Here is a 21,385-nt window from a genome sequence, read left to right as displayed (position 1 = left end):
TTCATTTATTAGGAACAGTTGAGCTGTTTGGAAATATTTCTCTCAATCTGCACATTCTAACCTCTCATCATTCGGACATTGCATACAATTACTAAGGCCCCAGTCAGTGATTGTCCCACCCCTAAATAACTTGTTGTTGATGCATGCATAGTGGTGAAGAAGTATTACGGAATATGTATGGCTAGTTTTAAATTACGTTTAATAATAGGGTCTACGATGTCATTTTAAACAGAGCCCCTCTGCCAATTATCGAAACTTGTAGCCTCTGCTTCTCTGTTGGTGAGGCAAAATAATCAACTTACCACTTTTATCTCCAGCCTAATATTTTGTATACTGTAAGGTAGTGTTTTAAGAGTCTAGTAGTTTCGTGTTCAGTGTTTTCATGATTGCCTCCAACCACCTAAGAGAGTTTTCACCTGATAGGTTGACCTCCATCTCCCACTGGGGCCTGATTCACAGAGGTAAATATACATTTTTGTGTAAGTTTGCAATTGTTTGCTATTCAGAAAGAGATATATGAGTAGTATCTTTATGAGTGTGAAGTCTCTGCACATAAAATGGCCCACCAACCAACAAAAGGGAATGCCCTTGCTTGATCTGCCGCAGGGAGCATGGCAATCATCGGAACTGACTATTGTGCCATCACTAAAAGGATTATAAAGGATTACATGCAGCGTGGCTCAGAGCACTCTCAGAGCCCAGGTCCCTGTAGCTGCTTCATCATGATTGGCCTCAATTTGTGACTTTGTTCCGGAGATTTATGTTTTTGGTGCTCTTTTTACTGAAATCTTTTAATTGCATGCCTCTGGTTCTACTGATTAGAGTTTTGTCATTTTGGTCTGTTTTAGTTATTAATATCTATTTTTTTATTTTTATCTAAATCTGGTGTGGGTTTCTTTTATGGTGTGTTTTTACTGTATTACTGTTTGAAGTGCTGGGCAAATATTTTACAAATTGCCTCTAAGTTAAGCCTGAGTGCTCTGTGTCAAGCTATGTTGGGGTTGACCACAGGTTAATTTAGGGTTTGTATGTAACTTCTCTTTGCCCTGACAAAGATTGTAGTTTCTGCTTGAGAAAGATTTTACCCTCTCAATCAGCAACCTCATTTCTTACATGGGTCACAGGACCATAATTAGCAGGTTAAAGGTTAAGCAAGTTAAGGAGTTTTATTACAAAATTATAAATAAGCGGTTAAGAGACATTTGCCTTAAAGGATGTTAGATGTAAAGTTATACAGAGCACGCAAAAATAAGAAACATATTCCTAGTCTCAATGTGAAGCAAAGTCGGAAGGAAATTGGGGAGCATCACTAGCAGTATAGGAAAATATACTCAAAATCTGTCTCAACCCAAAATCAAGGAGTTCTTTTACACATTTCTTGCATAGCAAATTAAAGAAAATGCTAAATCATCATGGGTTGAGCAAAAGTATAATTTCGTTGTCAAAGCAGAACACAAGAATAATGCACACCATTACCTTAACACAGAAACACCATTCCATGTCTAAAAATGCATTCAACACCCTCAGTGTTAATGTCATTCAGTGATGTTCGAATAAATATGAAACATTGAAGATTAAAAATGTTCAGCAAATGTATAGACTAGTGATCACAGTTTTTCTAACTATAATGTCTCTGTAACCATATGTTTAATGAATTTCTAAGGTTTTTTAAATGTTGTTTCCTAACTATAACCTGTAATCTGTGAGAGTGGGTATGTGAGTGGCTGTAGATGTGTGAGTGGCTTTATGGGTCTGTAAGTGGGTTTGTGAGTGGTTTTGTGGGTGTGTAAGTGGGTGTCTTAGTGGGTCTTTGAGTGGGTGTATGAGTGTCTGAGGGGGTCTCAAGGTGGGTGTGATAGTGTCTGACTGGATCTGTGAATGGGTACATGAGTGTTTGAGGGGTTCTATGAGTGGGTGGATCAGTGTCTAAGTGGCTCTATGAGTGGGTGTGAGAGTGGGTGAGTGACACAGCTAATGGGTGTGTGAGTGTCAGAGAAGGTCTGTGAGTGGCTGTGTGAAATGACTGATTCGGGCTTTGAGTGGGTATTTGAGTGTCTGAGTTGGTCTGTGAATAGGTGTGTAATTGTTTGAATAGATCTGTGAGTGAGTCTGAGTGGGTCTTCCGGTAGGCATGTGAGTGTCTGAGTGGGTCTCTGAGTGGATGTGTGAATGTCTGAGTGAGTCAATGAGTAGGTGTGTGAGTGTCTGAGTGAGTCTGTGAGTGGGAGTGAAAGTATGTAAATGAGTCTGTGAGTGAGTGTGAGTGAGTGTGAGTGTCTGAGTGAGCCTGTGAGTAGGTATGAGAGTGTCTGACTAGGTCTGTGAGTAGGTGTGAGCGTTTCTGTGTGGGTCTGTGAGTGGGCACATCAGTGTCTAACTGGGTCTATCAATGGTTGTGACAGTGTCTGAGTGCCTGAGTGGGTCTGCCTGTGGTTTTGTGAGTACTGCAAAGTCATCCTGTGTGCCCTGTGCACCCCAGTTTTTTCTGAGTAGGAGTCGAAACAACTGACTCTGACTGTGCCTGGGCTCTGCCTAAATTATATAGAAAATACAGTAAAAATAAACATGTACATATGTGTACATATGTTGAGTATAAAACATATATAGACACTAGGATATACTACGTATATAGCACACCTATAATTGGCAGAACCTACCCTATATATCCCTAAGAGATAATAGGGCAGGGGAATTAAAATTATCTCTTAGTCCTTAGTATATAATAGGGCAGGACTGTTTAGAGGCCAGCAGCCCTTTCTGCACTTGCATTTGTGCACTGCTGAGAGCCTGGGGTCATTTTAAAACTTATTGTGAGAAATCAAAGAATATCATTAAACAACTTAGGAGAAGGGTATTGATAAATCCAACAATATACTATTGTTGAATTTATCCTAAACTATACAGAAAAGAAGTTGTAAGACTTTCTTGTCTGTAAGCCAACATTCATCCTTCCTGTGGTCTCTCCTGATTCATCAGAGTTAAAAGGATTAGCCAGGATGCTTTGACAAAGTGATAAGTTCCTCACCCTGAGAGAGACTGTATGTTGGAGAGAGCTCTGCTACACAGGAATTTGAGAGCAAAGAGGAGGGGTTGTAAAGCATGAGATTCAAAGGAGGAATAGGACAGGCAGAGAATAATGAGTCCATACCCCCCAGCTCCTGTGACCCAGCCAGATGGCAGGTTTAATGCTAGTATTTGCAGATGGTAGGGGGAGGAGAGCTATGGACTTACTGGAGATTGGTTTAACTAGTTCTTGCTCCTCCGCTGAGATTTTAGCCACGCTTAATTTTGGAGGAGTAGAGTTTTCGGATGTATGTCACTACCACGCACACTGTTACAACGCGTACCATTACAACGCGGTTGTAACAATGCAAGTCGTTACAACGACTTGCGTTGGGGGGGGCGCAAATTAAAAAAATATAATTTACTATTCCAACACCAGTCCCCGTGGATAGTAGGGAAGGTGTTGGGATAGTAAATTAAATGATTTATTATCCTTGAGCGCCACCCAGCGCAATTCGTTGTAACAACTTTCGTTGTTATAACCGCGTGGTAATGGTACTTCGTTGTAACGCGCGCGTTGTAAACGTTGTATACCAGAGTTTTCTTGAAGAATATTATGACACACTTTGGAGGAAGTGGGCATGCTCTAGGGTGTTGCCCTGTACCTCATTGGACAGGAGTGCTCCCCTGCTTGACCCCAGAGAACACTGAATACATATGTGAGAGGAACAGAGCATCTCAGATCTGCTCCTTCAAACTAAAAGAAGAAAAAGGCTTTCCAAGCTGGAAACTTGTTTTGCACTATCAAGCCCTGCATTTTGCCTGACTGCACCTGCTGCATTATCTGGAAATACAACCCTCTTGAGGTACCTTCCTTCGAGTGAAATAAAGAGTGGACTGCATAAGCTTCATAATGGTATAGAACCCAGGTACACAGAGGGGGATGACATTGACAATGGTTGACTGCATTTGAAATGGCCCTGAGATGTGGTGGGTCTGCCCCAAGCATTGAGGTTCACTCTTGTGGGAACTGATTCCAGTAGCTGGGCCCCCTTTCCTACAGTGAGTGTATGTGTGGGTCTGTTAGCAGGTGTGTAAGTATCTGTGTGGGTCTGTGAGTGGGTGTAAGAGTGTCTGTGAGGTTCTATGAGTGGGTGTGGAGGTTCTGAGTGTGTCTGTGAGTAGGAGTGTGAGTGGCTGTTTGGGTCTGTGGGCGCATGAGTGTCTCTATGGGACACTGAGTAGGTGGGTAAGCATCTGAGTGAGTGTCTGAGTTGGCATGAGAGTGACTCAGTGAGTCTATCAGTTGGTGTGAGACTGCCATCGCAATGATGTTAGTATTTGAGAAGAGTGCATGTTTTCTACAAAGTTAAACATATATATAGACACATTCTACAGTATGTTTAACAGCAGAGCTTTATTAGTGTAGGGCCCGATTCACAAACGTAATCTGAGACAAAACCCTAACTTTATGACTTTCGGGATTCACAAAGAGCATTTAGGAGTATTAAAGTTAGGATTTTGTCTCAGTTAAACTTAAGTTTTAATCTTAAATTTAACTGAGACAAAATCCTAACTTTACTCTTCTTAAATGCCCTTTGTGAATACCAAAAGTCGTGAAGTTAGGATTTTGTCTCAGATTACTTTTGTGAATCGAGCCCGTAATGTTTAAACTCATATTTTTATAGTGAGTTTCCAGAAAAAAAAGTCTATTTTCCATTTTTGCAGTGACACCAGGCATCGCAATGCTGGGATAGTTACAAAGAGCGCATGCTTTGCAAAAAGTATAAAACATATATATAGACCCCTTCTACAGTATGTTTAATCGTAGAGCTTTATTAGTGTACTTTTAAAACTCATCTTTATGTTCTGAGTTTCCAGATAAATTGTCTTCAAAGCTTATTTTCCTTTTTTGCGATGATGTCATTAGTTGTGAAAAGCATATGTAATTTATAAAGTGCAAAACATATATATGGACACATTCTACAGTATGAATGACCGTAGAGGTGTTTTTAATGTTATGTTGTTGTAGTTATTTAGCTTAAAACTAATGTTAAAACCTATTTTTCTACTTTTGCGGCAACGCTAGCCATCGCAACCATATTCATAATTGCATGATGGCTTGTTTTTGAAAAGTGTAAAAATGTATATACAAATATTTTAGAGTAAGTGTCACACTATTTGCTTATATACTAGAGCTTTAAAGCTATGCTTTTATAATTACGTTATTCTAACCTAGTTTTATATTCGATTTCCGTTGTTTGCGATTATGGATGGAGTTGCAAAGATCACGTGACTTGAAAAGAAATTATACGATTAGATAAAACTGTTTTCAACAATATTAATAGGAAGTATCCACCCATATTTTTTTTTTAATGTTCCATTCATTGTGCAATCATTCTGAGTAGGTGTGTGTGCAGTGAAGAAGTAATTGTGGAGGCTGGCTGCTTTTTCATTTTTTAACAGAAAATGTCAGCAGGAGGTGCAAAGGAGAACTCCAACAGGAGGCAGAACATGATACTGAGGAGTTTGAAGGAGAAGAAGTAGAAGAGGAAGAGCCCCAGCTGAAGAAGAGTAGTATAGCTTAGGAGTTTATCACTATCCCATCTGGGGAGTCTAAGCCAGTTCCAAAATCTGTAAAGTGTTCCCTTTGGAAGAAGACAATGTCCAGAGGCTGCAACAAAATGTATAAGAAAGCCTGAGAAGCTGTGGCACCATGAACATCATCATGCGCGCCGCCTGTTTTGGGCAAAAAAAAGTGCCAGCTGAAGAAGAAAGCCATCATGTGGATTTGACCCCAGAATTTGGAAGGATAGCTTTGTATTTCATGTACTGTTCAGGTATGGTTACTGCTGGAGAGCAGTGATTTCCAGCTTTGAAAAATGCAGCAATGGAGCACAGATGCAGTCCTTACTTTGTGCAGCTTGTTTTGTTGCTTTCTTTTCATTTCCTATACCGTGTTCCCATGTGTTTGGGAAAAAAAACAGGAAAAAATGTATAACATCTAAGAAAACATGTTTTCTTTAGAACCACCTTTCATAGTTAAAAAATGATAAGCTGAATGAATTAATGACTGCATGGGTAGTGCATAAGTGATTGGATGACTACATGGGTAGTGTCTGAGGGATTGGATAACTGCAAGTTGAGTGCCTGGGTGATTGGACGAGTGCATGTATAGTAGATGAGTGATTGGGTAATTGCATATGCAGTGTCTTGTTATTAGCTGAGTGCATGGGTAGTGCATGCATGATTAGATGAGTACAAATATACTGCCTGGATGAATGGATGAGTACAAGTTCAGTGCCTGGTGAATGAACGAGTGCAGGTGCAGTGCCTGGTTGATTGCATGCCTGCATGGATAGTGCCAGAGTGAATGGATAACTCCATGGCTACTGCATGGGTGACTAGATGAGTGATATAAATGTCATTGTTTCAATTAATTAAAATTGTTACAATGGAAAACCAGCCGAGACGTTCCAACACTTAAATAATTCAGATATGGTCGGTATCTATTCAACAAATAATAAATACCACTTGAATAAAATAGATTTAAAATGTTACATTTGACGCAAAAATTTGTAAAATAGTACAAATAGTTTGAATGCCTTGAGTTAGTTACAATCCCTGATTAGGCGACGATTTAGAGTTTTGTCATTGAAGTGTAAACTTTTGCTCATTTTTGTGGGACCTATGAAAGTTTCCATTGCGACTGTGCATGTACGTGTTCGGTGCTTTTGCCGCGAGATCTTCAATTAAAGTGCAATGTGCGAGGCATTAGCTAAAAGTTCTTTCACCTTGTGTGTGACTTTCGCAAATCTTGCCAATTCGATTGGAATGTCCAAGCTAAAGAGAAGTTCCATCGCATTTTGACATGTATGAGTTCCATGTTTTAGAAACAATGGTTTTAGTAAAGTGTGGCATGCCTGTGCTAAACAGTGGCATATGCAGCCCAAATGAGCCATGGTTTCCTCATATTGTTGGCACAGTCGGCAACTACTGAACGCCTCTAATGATTTCCAGAGCATGTTAATATCTTTTATCGGCAGTACCATAAGTCTCACTGCTAAAATTCTCTTTAAGATTGACTTACTTAAGGCGGCGTCAAGGTAGGGTTGCTTTGGGCGGTCCTCATAGGAGATGGCAAGAATCCCAATGTTACTACTGGATGAGTGCCTAAGTAGTGTCTGTGAGAATGGGCGAGTGCAAGGGTAGTGCCTGAGTGAATGGATGACTCCATGGTTACTGCATGGGTGACGGGAGGAGTGCCTGAGCAGTGTCTGTGAGATTGGATGAGCACAAGTGTAGTGGCTGACTTAATGGATGAGTGCAAGTGGAGTGCCTTGCACAAATGCATGGGTAGTGCCTGAGTGAATGGATGCCTCCAGGGCTACTGCAGGAGTGACTGTATGAGTGCCTGATTAGTGTCTTAATGACTGTATGAGTGCAAGTGTAATGCTGGGATGATTGCATGAGTGCATGTGCACTGCCTGGATGACTGGATAACTGCAGGGGTAGTCCCAGCATGATTGGATGAGTGCATGTGTAGTGCCTGGGTGATTTATTGAGGGCATGAGTAGTGCCTGGGTGATTGGATGAGTGCATGGTACTGACTGGGTGATTGGATGAGTGCATGAGTAGTGCTTAGGTGGTTCGATGAATGCATGGGTCCTGGCTGAGTGACTGGATGAGTGCATGGGTTTTGCCTGGGCTACCTAATGAGTGCAAATGCACTGCCTGGATAATTGGATGAGTGCAAGTGCAGTGCCTGTGTGAATAGATGATTGCAATTGTGGTGCCTGGGTAAAAAGATTAGTCCAAGTGTGGCACCTAGCTGAATTAATGAGTGTAAGTGCAATGCCTGGGTAATTGCCCGACTGCATGGGTTGTGAATGAGTGAATGGATGAGTGCATGGGTAATGCCTGGGTGATTATATGAGTGCAAGTTCCCTGCATGAATGATTGAATGAGTCCAAGTGCATTGCCTGGATGAATTGATAAATTCAAGTGTGGTGCTTGGGTGAATGGATGAGTGCAAGTGCAGTGCCATGATGATTACATGACTGCATGGGTAGTGCCTGAGTAACTATGAGTGCAAGTACAGTGCCTGAATGATTGCATGAGTGCAAGTGCAGTGCCTGGGTGATTGGATGAGTGAAAGTAAAATGCGTGGGTGAATGAATGTGCGCGAGTGCAGTGCCTCAGTGATTTCATGACTGTATGGGTAGTGCCCGAGTGAATGGATGAGTGCATGGCTAGTGCCTGGATGATAGTACGAATACAACTGCTGTGCCTAGTTGATTAAATGAGTACAAATGCAGTACCTGGATGAATGGATAAGTGCAAGTGTAGTTCCTGGGTGAATAATGAGTTCAAGTGTGGTGCCTGGGTCAATAGTTGAGTGCAAGTGCAGTGCCTGAGTGATTGCATAAATGCATGGGTAGTGCTTGAGTGAATGGCTGACGGCATAAGTTGTGCCAGGTGATTGTATGTGTGCAAGTGCAGTGCTTGGATGATTAGATGACTGCACGGGACATGCATGCATGATTGGATGATTGCATGTGTTGTACCTGGGTGATTGAATGAGTGCACAAGTGGTGCCTGGGTAATTAGATGAGTGATGGTACTGCCTGGGTAGTTGAATGAGTGCATTAGTAGTGCCTAGGTGATTTGGTGAAGGTATGGATAGTGGCTGAGTGATCGGATTAGTGCATGGGTAATGCCTGAGTAATTGTATGGGTGCATGTGCCGTGTCTGGATGATCACATGAAAGCAAGTACAGTGCCTAGATCCTTGTATGAGTGCAAGCGCAGTGCCTGGATGAATGGATAACTGCATGTGTTGTGCCTGATTAAATGGACTGAGCACAAGTGCAGTGCCTAGATCATTGTATGAGTGCAAGTGAAGTGCCTGAGTGAATGGATGAGTGCAAGTGCAATCCCTGGGTGAATGGATAAGTGCAAGGGCACTGCCTGGGTAAATTAAAGAGTGCAAGTGCAGTACCTTGGTGATTCATGACTGCCTGGGTGATTGTATGAGTGCAAGTGCAATGCCTGGATGATTGGATGAGTGCAAGTGCAGTGCCTTGGTAAATGGATGATTGCAAGTGTAGTGCCTTGGTGAATGGATGATGCAAGTGCAGTGCATGGATGAAAAAATGAGTGCAAGGTCACTCCATGGGTAGTACCTGAGTGAATATATGTGGGTTATTGAATGACTACAAGTATAGTGCTTGGGTGAATGGATGAGTGTAAAATGTCCCACAATTATGAAGCGTACTTCAGTTTTCGATATCCTTTTCTTAACATCATTCCTGTTAGGTCAAATGAAATATAAAATGTTCTTGGTCCATGTATGAAAAACTTAACACACAGTATTATGTAGAAGTTGATGTAGCAGGAACAAAAGGGGTTATCTTTTTAATGATGAAGAGACTTCTTAAATGCAATTTAAAGCTGCTGGTATTATAGTACTTCTATTTAGTTTTTATCTGTAGTAAAAGCTTGTAGTCCTGTAATGTTTAATAAATTCCTTTCCCAGAGTTAAAAAGAGTGTTTCATTTCTAACAGCTTACTACAGACAACACCCATAAGAGGCCGACACACCGAAGACAATGAAGTCAATCTACTCCGGGGCCGACACGGACCCATGACCCCACCACATTTTCAACAGAGCCGCCAACACCATCGAACCCATGCTCAGCCACACCATCAACCGCTCCCTGGCAACCGCCACATTCCCTGATGGCTGGAAACACACTGAGGTCAACCCCCTCCTGAAGAAACCCTTGGAGGATCCCACCGACCTCAGAAACTACAGACCCATCTCCCTGCTCCCGTTCCCAGTGAAAGTCATCAAAAAAAGCCATCAACAGTCAACTCGCCACATTCATCGAAGAGCACAACATCCTCGACTCCTCCCAATCCAGCATCAGAAAAAACACTGTACGGAAACCGCCCTCCTCGCTGCAACAGGCGACATCTGCACCCTACTGGACAAAGGAGAAATAGCAGCCCTCATCCTCCTCGACCTCTCAGCAATACCACGATGCAGGGATCCAAGACAAGGCCCTCAACTGGATCTGCTCCGTCCTCTCCGGCAGAACGCAACGGCTCGGACTCACCCCTTTCCTCTCCGACCCTACACCTACCACCTGCAGAGTCTCCCAGGGGTCCTCCCTCAGCCCTACACTCTTCAACATCTGCATGGCTCCGTTCACCCCCATCATCAAAACCTATGGACTCAACATTGTGTCATACGCAGAGGACACCCAACTCATCCTCTCCCTATTCAACAAACCTAATACCGCCAGACACAATTTTTGAGAAGGCATGGAAGCCGTCGTTAAATGGATGAAAAACAGTTGCCTACAACTAAACACCAACAAAACAGAAGTACTCATCATAGGCCCAAACACCATCGCATGGAACGAAACCTGGTGGCCCCCTGCCCTCGGAAGCCCGCCCACCCCCACGGACAACACATGCAACCTGGGAATTTTCTTGGACTCTGAGCTCAAAATGAACCACCAGATCAACTCCATCTCATCCTCCTGCTTCCACCCCCTCCGCCTCCTACGTAAGACCTTCAAATGGATCCCCCTTGCACACAGAAAGACCGTCACTCACACACTGGTCACCAGCAGACTCGACTACAGCAACGCACTCTATGCCGGAATAAACAAAAACCTCACCTGCAAGCTACAGAACATCCAGAACACCGCTGCAAGACTTGTACTCGACCTGCCAAGACACTGCCATATTTCCCAGAACCTGTGCACACTGCACTGGCTCCCCAACGAAGCTAGAGTCACCTTCAAGATGCTAACCCACGCCCATAAAGCCAACCACAACACCGGATCAGCATACCTGAACAGCTGACTCAAATTTCATGCACCCCAGTGGACCCTACGATCTGCCCAGCTCTCCTACGCTGTGGTCCCCTGCACCAGAAGGACCAGATCAGGAGGCCGCTCCTTCTCCTTCCTCGCTGCCTGAGCCTGGAATGTCCTGCCGCACCACCTCAGACAGACAACATCGCTCCCCATCTTCGCTAGAAACCTCAAAACCTACCTCTTCGACAGACCCCCCCACCCCTTGATGGACTGGAGCCTGCTAACCCCACCCCCCCAGCGCCTTGACACCCTTACTGGTGAGTAGTCACGCTTACCAAACGCCTGATTGATTAATTGATTGATTGAACATGCAGCATTAAAAAACGATAAAGGGTAACTACTTTAATATTATGTGGAGCTAAGACTGTTGATGCAGTAACTACACAAAACAAATTGGAATCTGTTGTCTTCTGTAGATAACTTGTCAGTACTTTAATCAAGAAACGTGTTCCAATTCCAGGTTGACCACCTAAGTACAATAGATCTGGTTTATATGTAGAACATGCACACTCTTTTTTCTAATGCAGAATTTCATGTTCTGCTTTAGCTCTGCCTTCTTCAAAAATGTATTTCTGATCTGTATTCAATAGCTGAATTAGTTGTTGTAGATCCACAGTTTCCTGTCTTACTTGCTGCATTGCATTCTCCACCTCATTCATGACTAATGCAGCTTCCTTTTGAATATTGGATATTTAAGAGGATCTTGACTTCCAGGTACTGAGTTTTGTCTGCTCTGAGAACTATCTCTTGCTATCTAAGCATCAGCTGTTTCTTTTTCTTCAATCTCATCTCTCAACATTTGAAGATACACTGGAAGCACAGACCACTCAATGATGTCTTTCAAGGCATTGAATGAGGCTTCATGACAGTCAAATTCTCTAAGTAGGTTGCTTTCAGTTTGCCATGGCTTGAACAACTGTAACAAGACTAAATATAAAAATCCTCTTTTGTCTTGAGTTTGGCAACTTTACTTTTGATGGTTAATTACATTTCCTTTCTTATGTCTCACCAAACCACCTTTACATCCAGCTACAGCAAAGTTTCTTTCTTCTATGTTTTCACTGACATTATTTCTGAAAGTATAATGTTGAAGTATTTCATATGATGACTTCTTCTTGGATAGTACAGAGGACTTCTTCTTGGATAGTATGTATACAGTATGCTAATCTTCAGAAAATCTGTACTGTGTGGCTCAAATTTCACAGTATATTGGATTTCAGGAGAAGACTTTAGCATTCTGTTATGAGTAATAGCAAGCCATAAATTCACCCATAGAACTCCTCTAGATTTAGAAAAAAAAGTAGCTGAGCTTAACCGGTTCACACATTCATAGCAGCTTATCTCTTTGTGAGAAATCATTTCGTTCATCTTAGTTTTCTCTGACTTTGTTATAGAAGAGGTTACGTACCGAGCAATAGCAAATGAGTTGTCAGCAAAAAACTGTACATCCATGTTTGCATTCCATTTCTTCTGAATCAAAGGGTTGTAGTTGAAGGCCTCTGTTCTTCTTAAACTGTATGTTTGTTGGGTGATATCCTTGCAAGTGTATGTCTGGTTGAAGACCAGACAAGAAGCGTTTGATTCTTCCTTGTGAGATAACAGGTCGTGGGAATCTAAACAATATCTTGTATAAAATGTCCCTTTTGCTCTGTATTTTTGCTGACAATATTTGCCAGATCGATGATTTTTGGAATTGTAGAACTTGTTGTCTTAATATTTTGTCAGTACTCTCCTTTGGGATAGAGCAAGTTACATACTTCTCAATAAACGACAATACAGACACATCAATGTCTGTTCCAAACACTGGGGCATCTTTACCCACAATGGCATGTGAAAATAGGGAGCACCTCTTGTTTGGTATTCTTTGCTCTTAATGAAATCAGTCACTTCACCGAGAGGAGGTTTTGTTTATTTCAAGTTGAAAGCCATCATTGCTTAAAATCTGTGAATAAAATATCTGCAAACATTTGCACAGTTTAGTGAGTACAGTTTTTTACGGCATCTTCAGATGAATGTCTTTTATATTTAAATTTTCCTCCTGTAAGAATTCTAGCGAGAAATCCCATGCATGCTCAGCCCAACTGAGCGTCAGAAACCAAGTAGGTGCTCCAAGGTTCCTCAACATGCACTTGAGTTCACCATGACGCTGATACCAATAATCGTTAGTCCCACGTTGACATGCTATTAGGTTTATTACAATGTATTCCAAGTCTTCATCTTTTCCTTGAACTTTCTCCAAAAATTCTCTTGCTGATGTATTCTGCAAATTATATAAAATGTATACGGAATACACTGGCAAAAACTAGGGTTTTCTGAGTAAATGCTAGTAAATCTATTTTCAGCTGCAGGTATTTGCACAGACCGCTCATCATATCTACCCCGTACTCCAGTAGGAAAAAGATGTGGAAAACACAGAGCTTCTCAACTTTTCTACCACACACTTAATGGAGCTCCTTTCACTTCCTTCATTTGAAACATATCAATGGCATCACCAGTATCCTCTTTAGAATGCAATGGGTGGATACTATAATTTTCATAAATGTCTTCTGTTCTGGACTAATTCACCTTCTTAATCCGACCTTTTGATGGAAAGGTCTGGCCCTCCATATGTGTGATATCTTTCAGGCTTTCTACAATTCTAGAGTAAACATTATTTTGAACCAGATATAAAATTGTTTTTTTAACTTTAGTAACATTTACAAACTCCTGCCATATGTTTTTATTCTGGTAAGAACAGCATTTTCAAGAATTACAAGTCCTTCTTCTAAATCTCTATCAGCCCCTACAGTTTCAATATTTTTCTTGAAATCTAATGGCAAATACACTACTCTAACCTTTAGATCTTTCTGCAGCTTTGTTGGTGGAAACTTGCCTGTTGTTTGTTCCATAATGGCTAGTGACTGAAATGGATGTATACTTTGGATAAGAAAGGACTCATAAATATTTAAACCTTGAAGTGCTTCTGGAATGGAAACCAGTTCTAACTTGTTATGCACGGCTTTAGCAGACCTTTTATTATCTTCTAATTTATCGTAACAGAACTTACATATAACTTGCCCTGTTGACAAGTCAGTGTTCCTCTACAAATACATACACAGCTAGCTTTTTCCCATTATCATTATTTTCTTTTTCACTTTTTTAAATACAAGTCAACAGTGCATGTTTAAAACATTTTAGTGAGTGCGTTGACAATATATACAAACATACTCTGGTTTTTCAGAGCACCCTGTGTTAAATTTTGTAAACTCTTCTTCAAAACTATCAACTGTAATACCTGTGCCCTATTCTGTAACTCCTCCTGTTAACAACTCTTCATTTCCCTACAGTCCTGATCAGGAACAAAGAAGCAAATTTGCACATCATCTCAAACCTTTTATATGTCTGCCACACTACCATGAAAACGTGCTCTGCTCATTTCTCCTGAACATAAAGCAGGAGTTTTCACATAGTACAGCCTCCTAACTAAAGCTTATATAATTGAGTGGTGTTTAGCTAACATCCTGAAATGATGAGAGGTGCTTTGGCAAGCTTTCTTTACTAAACACGCTAGTGAGTGTTCCTGCAAATTTGTATGCTTTCTAACCTTGCAAGGAGCTAATCTTTGTACAGTCCTTAGTTTGTCTTTTAAACTTTTCCTTGGAAAAATAAGACGTCATTTTCTTTATTTAGCAATGGATTTCTGTTGAATACTACAAACACTACTACAATTCCATTTGTACAGAGGGTCCTGACTACCCCTTTCATTGTACCTCTTCTGCAATAACATGTTCTACATTCCTAGGCACCATCACCTCTTTCACTACGGGAGTGTCATTCTTCATTTCATAAGATCGCGTGAACTATTCTGTTATCCTGGAAAAAGCTTTCTTCATTAAAAGAAAGGCTCTGTACTTGAAGTCTGTATTCATTTTACACTCAAAACTGTACAAAAGTTACTTCTAATAACTTCTGATTTTGTCTCCTCATGCACAACACCATTTTGTCAAGAGACTCTCTTTATAATCAAAATTAAAAGTTTCCTCTTGAAAACAAGGCCTTATCAACTACTCTCCCAACTCATTCTTTCTGTTTCAGTGCCTTGCTCCTTCTTCTATACTTCTTCATAGTTCTCAGTGGATTTACAACCACTCTACTACGAAAAATCCTGGTACTGATTTCCTTAAACTGAGTCTGTGTCCTGGTTAAGGTGTGTACATCTTTGTTACATTCTTTCCTGTTCTTCCAATACACACTTTGTCCACTCTTATTCTTATTCTTTCTCATACTTTGAAATGTATTTTATTTATGTTGTGATCTTTGCACATGTCCAATCATATTTTTAAGAACTGACTTTGTCCTCTTACCGGTAGCTATTTTTTCTTTCACCACTTTTGTCTGTATTTTGCCCCTTTGTGTCTCAGTTCTGCATAGATACTTTATTTGCGTCTGTTGCTTTTCCCTACACGCCTTTGTAGGCATTCTGACTGTCTATAGTTCTGTAGATATTGTTCTGTAAAACAAATCTGTTTATTTAAATTAGCCAACGTGCAAACTACTTTACTACTGACTTACACATAGTACAAACACAGGGGCAGATTTGCAAGTGTCCTGTCCAACTAGTAAGTCACTTTTTGTGACGTACAGCTGGCACATGTTACTGCTCCATATTTACAAAGACAGGAAAAGCCACCCTGCGTTACTTTTCTTGTACTTGTAAATATGACCCCTTTACATGCAGCACTTTGCGTGAAAGGGGCATTCCATGGTGTTGCTGTGGGAAACAACACATACAACGCAACTTTTACAACGCACTACCTTTACAACACAATTTTTACAACGCAACATCCATTACAACGCATGCCATTACAACGCAACCATTACAACAAATGTCACTACAACGCATACCACAACAACGCATGTCATTACAACGCAGTCATTACAACGCATACCATTACAATGCATACCTACACTATCCAACACTTACCCTACTGTTACACCCCCTGGAGTTAGAATAGTAATTTTTACCCGTACACTATCCAATAATTACCCTACTGTTGCACCCCCTGGAGTTAGAATAGAAATGTTTACCCCTACACTATCCAATACTTACCATACATGCAATGTAATGGTATGCGTTGTAATGGTATGTGTTGTAAATGTAGTATGCGTTGTAGTGGAATGCGTTGTAAAGGTGGTTTTTAAGAATTTGTTGTAATGGCATGCGTTGTAATGTAATGCGTTGTAATGGATTTTGCAGTGTAAAAAATGCGTTGTAAAGGTATGCATTGTAAAAGTATGCGTTGTAACGACATACATCCTTTGCTATGGGTGTTCCCACACAACACCCATGGAACAAGACACATTTCCAGAATTACAAGGAATCATAAACCTGGAAATGCGTCTGAATGCTACTACTCCCTAGGGGTGGTGTAGTGAGGCACAAAGAGGAGAAATATTTTAGTTTCTCCTAGTTTTTCCTTTTCAATGCATGCTGCATTCTACAACGGACATTGAAAGAGGAAAATGCCAGTAGTGATTGTTTTTGTGCAGGAATCCTGCACAAAAACAATATCCCCATGATGCAGTCATTCTTGCACCATTGCTCAAGGGTGCCTGTACAGTGCATGGCAGCAATATGTTGCGCCAGCGCAGAGGAGAGCACTGGAATGCAACATATTATTGTAAATATGTCGCATTCCTGTGCTTCGGAAGTGACACAGCGTGGCGCAGCCAAAGGGCTTGCATTGCCGCACTGCAGCACTTCCTTGTAAATCTGCCCCACAGCTTTTATGTTTTGTTGCAGATTTAAATATACATATGAACCTAGCTTTAAATAACTGCATGCACTTTCATTAATATACCAAACGCAAAGCAAAACACATTTTATTTATTAGTTGCCTTTTAATATTATGCACCCTCTCCTACAACACAGCAGCACCATATCTCTGTTCTTACTTATACATGGTAAAATACCATTTATCCCATCTGGCGTACATTTTAAAATAAACATCAACCAAAGTGTAAAAGTACATACAGTGTCTCAATACTGTAAATCTGAAAACACAAGATAAGAGCTATTGATTTGCCTTACTACCACTGTGTCACTGGTAAATGTAGGGTTTCATTACTTTTCTACTTAGATGCATCAGATTTAACTTTTGGGAAACAGTAAATATAAAAATCTGCACATTAATCTATTTCAGAGCATATAGCTCACTAATTCTTCCGAGTACATGCATACAGTTTTTCACAGTTTACATATATAATTCACAAAATGGTTCTAAAAAACTACATATTCCTCACTGAAACTTGTAAATGCATGTGTTTGTGGTTGAGGACAACAATACTCCCTAGATATAACGTTAGTGCCTATGTGATTCCCTGAAAATATAGGCAGTGCCTGGATGATTCCAAATCTGCATAGTTACTACCTGTGTAAAGTTTGCATGAGTATATTGCTACTATCTGGGTGTTTGGATGAGTGCATGAGTAGTGCCTGAATGATTAGATAAGTGCATAACTAATGCATCAATCTTTCAAAACATGCATAGATAGTGGTTGCATGATTAAATTAGTGCAACTCTAGTGCATGCATTGTAACAGGAGTGGATGCATAGTATATAGGTGATTTATTGAACACCAGGCGCTCGCACCTTACCTTGCCTTGCCACAGACACCAGCGGAGCCGTGAGGGCAACAGCGGAACAGCGGAGCACTTGCCGGGAGGCAGCCTGGACCGGAGCACTCGCCGGGACCGGACTTCACTACCCAGCAGGCGCTGGGGCAGCAGCGCGCCAGTGACGCCACACAAGCGCCCGGAGGCGCGAGTAAAAGGCTGACACCCCCCTCGCCCCGCGAGTCGCGCCCGCGGGAGAGCCCGTGGCGAAGCCCGGGCAAAGGGCGGGCCCTCTGAGGCCCTCTGAGGTCATCAGTGGTCGGGCGGGCCACCCCTCTAACATTCCCCTCGAAAGGTAAGCGTCCCGCTCGAATAATAAAATGGGCGATTGTAACGCCATTAGCAATATCACCGATGTACTCACCCAGGGTGTTGATACCTCTGTCTCTCTCATTACATCTTTTGAGACATTGATAGACACTGCATTCAATGAGATTATTGAAACTGAGAGGAGGTTTTCAATGGGTTCACTTACTACTAATCAACTAAGTGTAACAGGCAGTTTAAATGGAAACATGCACATAACCCCTGAAGTCATCGTGGTCAAACCATCACATCCTGCTGTCAGTGTGCCCATTGTCCTAGATGACGAAAACACCGTCACATATATAGCTCCAGACCCTGCCTCTTTATTACCAACTACTGAGGTCATTATTGAGGTCACCGAGAACACAGGAGCTAAGCGAAAAAGGGGCCCAGTGAAATTAACCTACAATAAAAAGAAGCAGCCCCTTAGGAGTGCTAACCAACCAACACCACAAAGTATGTGGAGCATGGGAAAGAAACAGAAACAAATTCAACAGACTGTACCCGTGCAGGACCAATCTCATCTGGGTGATGTTGTAGTAATAAATAACGACGCTTCAAATTCAATATCTATTTCCACTCAGACTGAGTCCCCCAATTCAAATAGTTACTACTCTAAATCAGAAGGGAATCTCATTGAGACCATCACGGATACAATCTTTAAGCAACTTGAAGGTCAAATGATCAAACAATTTAATAATATTTTTAAAAGACTTGACAGGCTGGAAAATTTAATCAAAAAATGATGATGCCAAGAGAAAAGGTACAGCGTGTCTGGATAAATTAAGAGTGGAACGTCTGCTAAAAGACTTGGAATCCACCAGCCGTGCGCTTACCAGTAGTGATCATATTACCAACAGGTCTAATGAACCACAGGCTGTTACTAACCCACCAGTGATTAAAACATCTGCGGTGACCAAAAGCATAAGAGGAAGTAATCCTCCTAACTCTGCATCTAAATCTCCTCTGCCCTCTAATGCTGTTACTAGTGCCCCTGATTCCTTGATTAAATCTTCGTCAACTTCCAACGTTGATACCAGTGCCCCAATGAAAAATCATAAAAATAACCCTGTCACAGGCACTACAACACAGAAGGTTTGTACGAACTCCAGCCAGCGTTACAATAAGACCCCACACGAAGACACCAGGCCTGTCAAACATCAAGGCCCTGCCTTACACCTTCCACCTGAGGCGTGTCCTTATGTCTTAGTCCTGGCTGGCATCCCACCTCTCAGGGAAGGGCAAGGAGAATTGTGGGTTCAATTGCATAACAAGTGTATTGACTGGTTAACGAAACATAAGGGGGTGGGTTATGACATCTCTAAAGAGATCATATCCAAACGTCGAGTAACTTGGGTAGGTCCTCTTTTTAAGAATATTAATGGGGACTGTATCGTAATCAACTTCAGGAACCCGGGCACTGCAAAATTTCTGCTGAATAAAAACTTTGTTCAACATGGTCCATCTACTGTGGTGACCCCCCTACCGTTAAATTATTTTTATCATCCCCCACACAAAATGATGCAGCCCCCACCTGTATTCCCATTACACAACAGGTTCTCAGTGTTCCATGATTTGGGATCATTGGACTGACTGTCCCCTACCACTGAAGAACCTGCTTCTGTGTGTTTTGCCCCTGACCAGACAGTGGATATATTATCTAAGGTACCTCCGCAAATAGCCAAGACCTTTGCACCTAAAACATCATGTGAACAACAGGGGCATATCACAGCAACATCTTCCCCAGGAATTGAACAGGGTCCTTGCCTGAGGTTAGATAAGAATCTGTCAATCCTTAGCTGGAATATCGCCGGCCTGAAGGCCAAGATGGAAATTACCTCTTGGAAGGACTGGGTCAATTGCCATGATATATTAATGTTTCAAGAAACCTGGTGTATTGATGACTTGCTGTTTGAGGGGTACAGTTGTTATAATAGGATTGTTTCGGCCCCCCCCTTTGGTCGTCCTAGTCTGGGTCAAAATATCTGCAGAAGTTAAAATCGACTTACTCCAAACTAATTGCCCAAGTTTCATGGCATTATCATATACTCAAAGGACAAGGCTATGCTTGATCAATTTCTATAATAATGACTTTTTGTCCCAACCTAATCACAATGTTATTCTTTTATTTGATTTTATCGATGGGATTATGGATGGACAGAAATGCGGGAAATTTGATGGTATCTGTCTAGGAGGGGACTTTAATGCCCATATACACTCGAGAAATCCCCCATGTAGAAGGGGTACAGAACTGTCAAATTTCCTTGCCACTAGAAACCTTGTAAACTGTATGGAATATGTTGGCACAGAAATCAGTGCCGCCCCATTTCCTACTTTTATTGGCCATGGGAGCGGTACTACAATTGATTACGTTTTTGTTTCACCTCCTGTCGCAAATGCTTTAACAAAGGCTGAAGTTGTATGTAAAGTTTATAGCGACCATTACCCTATTGTTATTCACCTACTACTTCCGAGGGGTAAGTGCTCACGAAATGAAATAGGTGCAAGAAACCTCGAGGTTTCAACTGATAAATTGAGGGTAATTTGGAGGGGCGTGGATAATAGGGGAATCCTGGCAAAAATCCTTAAACAACATCCAGTTCTGATTGAAAATTGTTTTACTAGTGATGGCCACGGGGTTAATATAATTACATCATTTACTGAACTCTGCTCTGTAATAAAAGGTGAGATTTCCAGACCTGCTTCGAGTAAAGCTGAGGAAACACCTAGATGGTTTGATGCCTCCTGTTCAAAGGCAAATAGGAAGTTGAGAGCTGCCCTAAAAGCCGAATTCAGGGACATCCCCCAAATAAGGTTACTTAGAGCGGAGTACAAATTTACCCTACGAACCAGATCAAATGAACTGCTTAAGATCCACTGGGGTTCCTTGGCACGCTCGGCCGAATTGAAAGACACCACTGGGTTTTGGAGGGAGGTAAAGAAGATAAGATCTATAGGTTCAAACTTAACGGCAATTAACTGTAACATCACCGGACCTACGTGGGTTGAACATTTTGCTAAAATTTATGCCACACCCGACAACCCCGCTTCGACCTTCCTCCCCTTAAGCCCCTTTAACATCTCTGTGTCTGAGGTCGAGGATGCCATATCTGAAAGCGCAGGAAACAAAGCGCCCAGCCCTGATGGGCTCTCAATTGATCAGCTAAAGTGTGAGCCAGACTTTTGGGCTCCACTACTATGTAATGTTTTTAATAATTTAACGAATGAACAAAGTCCAGAAACATGGTCTTGTAGTACAATCGTCCCCATTTTTAAGAAGGGCGACAGGCTGGATCCTGGGTGTTACCGCCCCATTTCGTTAATCGATAACACCTTGAAAGTTCTGGGGCGGATTATCTTTAAAAGGATTAGAACCTGGGCAGATGAGAGTAAGATCTTACATCCCAGCCAGCTCGGTTTCCGTAGCAATGTTGGTACGGTGGAACAATGCTTGAACCTGAGTCTGATCATGGCAAAATATAATATTGCTAAGAAATCCCCTCTATATTTTGGTTTTATGGACTTAAGTT

Source organism: Lissotriton vulgaris, chromosome 4_1, assembly GCF_964263255.1.
Source record: "Lissotriton vulgaris chromosome 4_1, aLisVul1.2, whole genome shotgun sequence".
NCBI lineage: Eukaryota > Metazoa > Chordata > Amphibia > Caudata > Salamandridae > Lissotriton > Lissotriton vulgaris.
The sequence above is the reverse complement of the archived record's forward strand: the minus strand, read 5'-3'. Positions refer to the sequence as shown.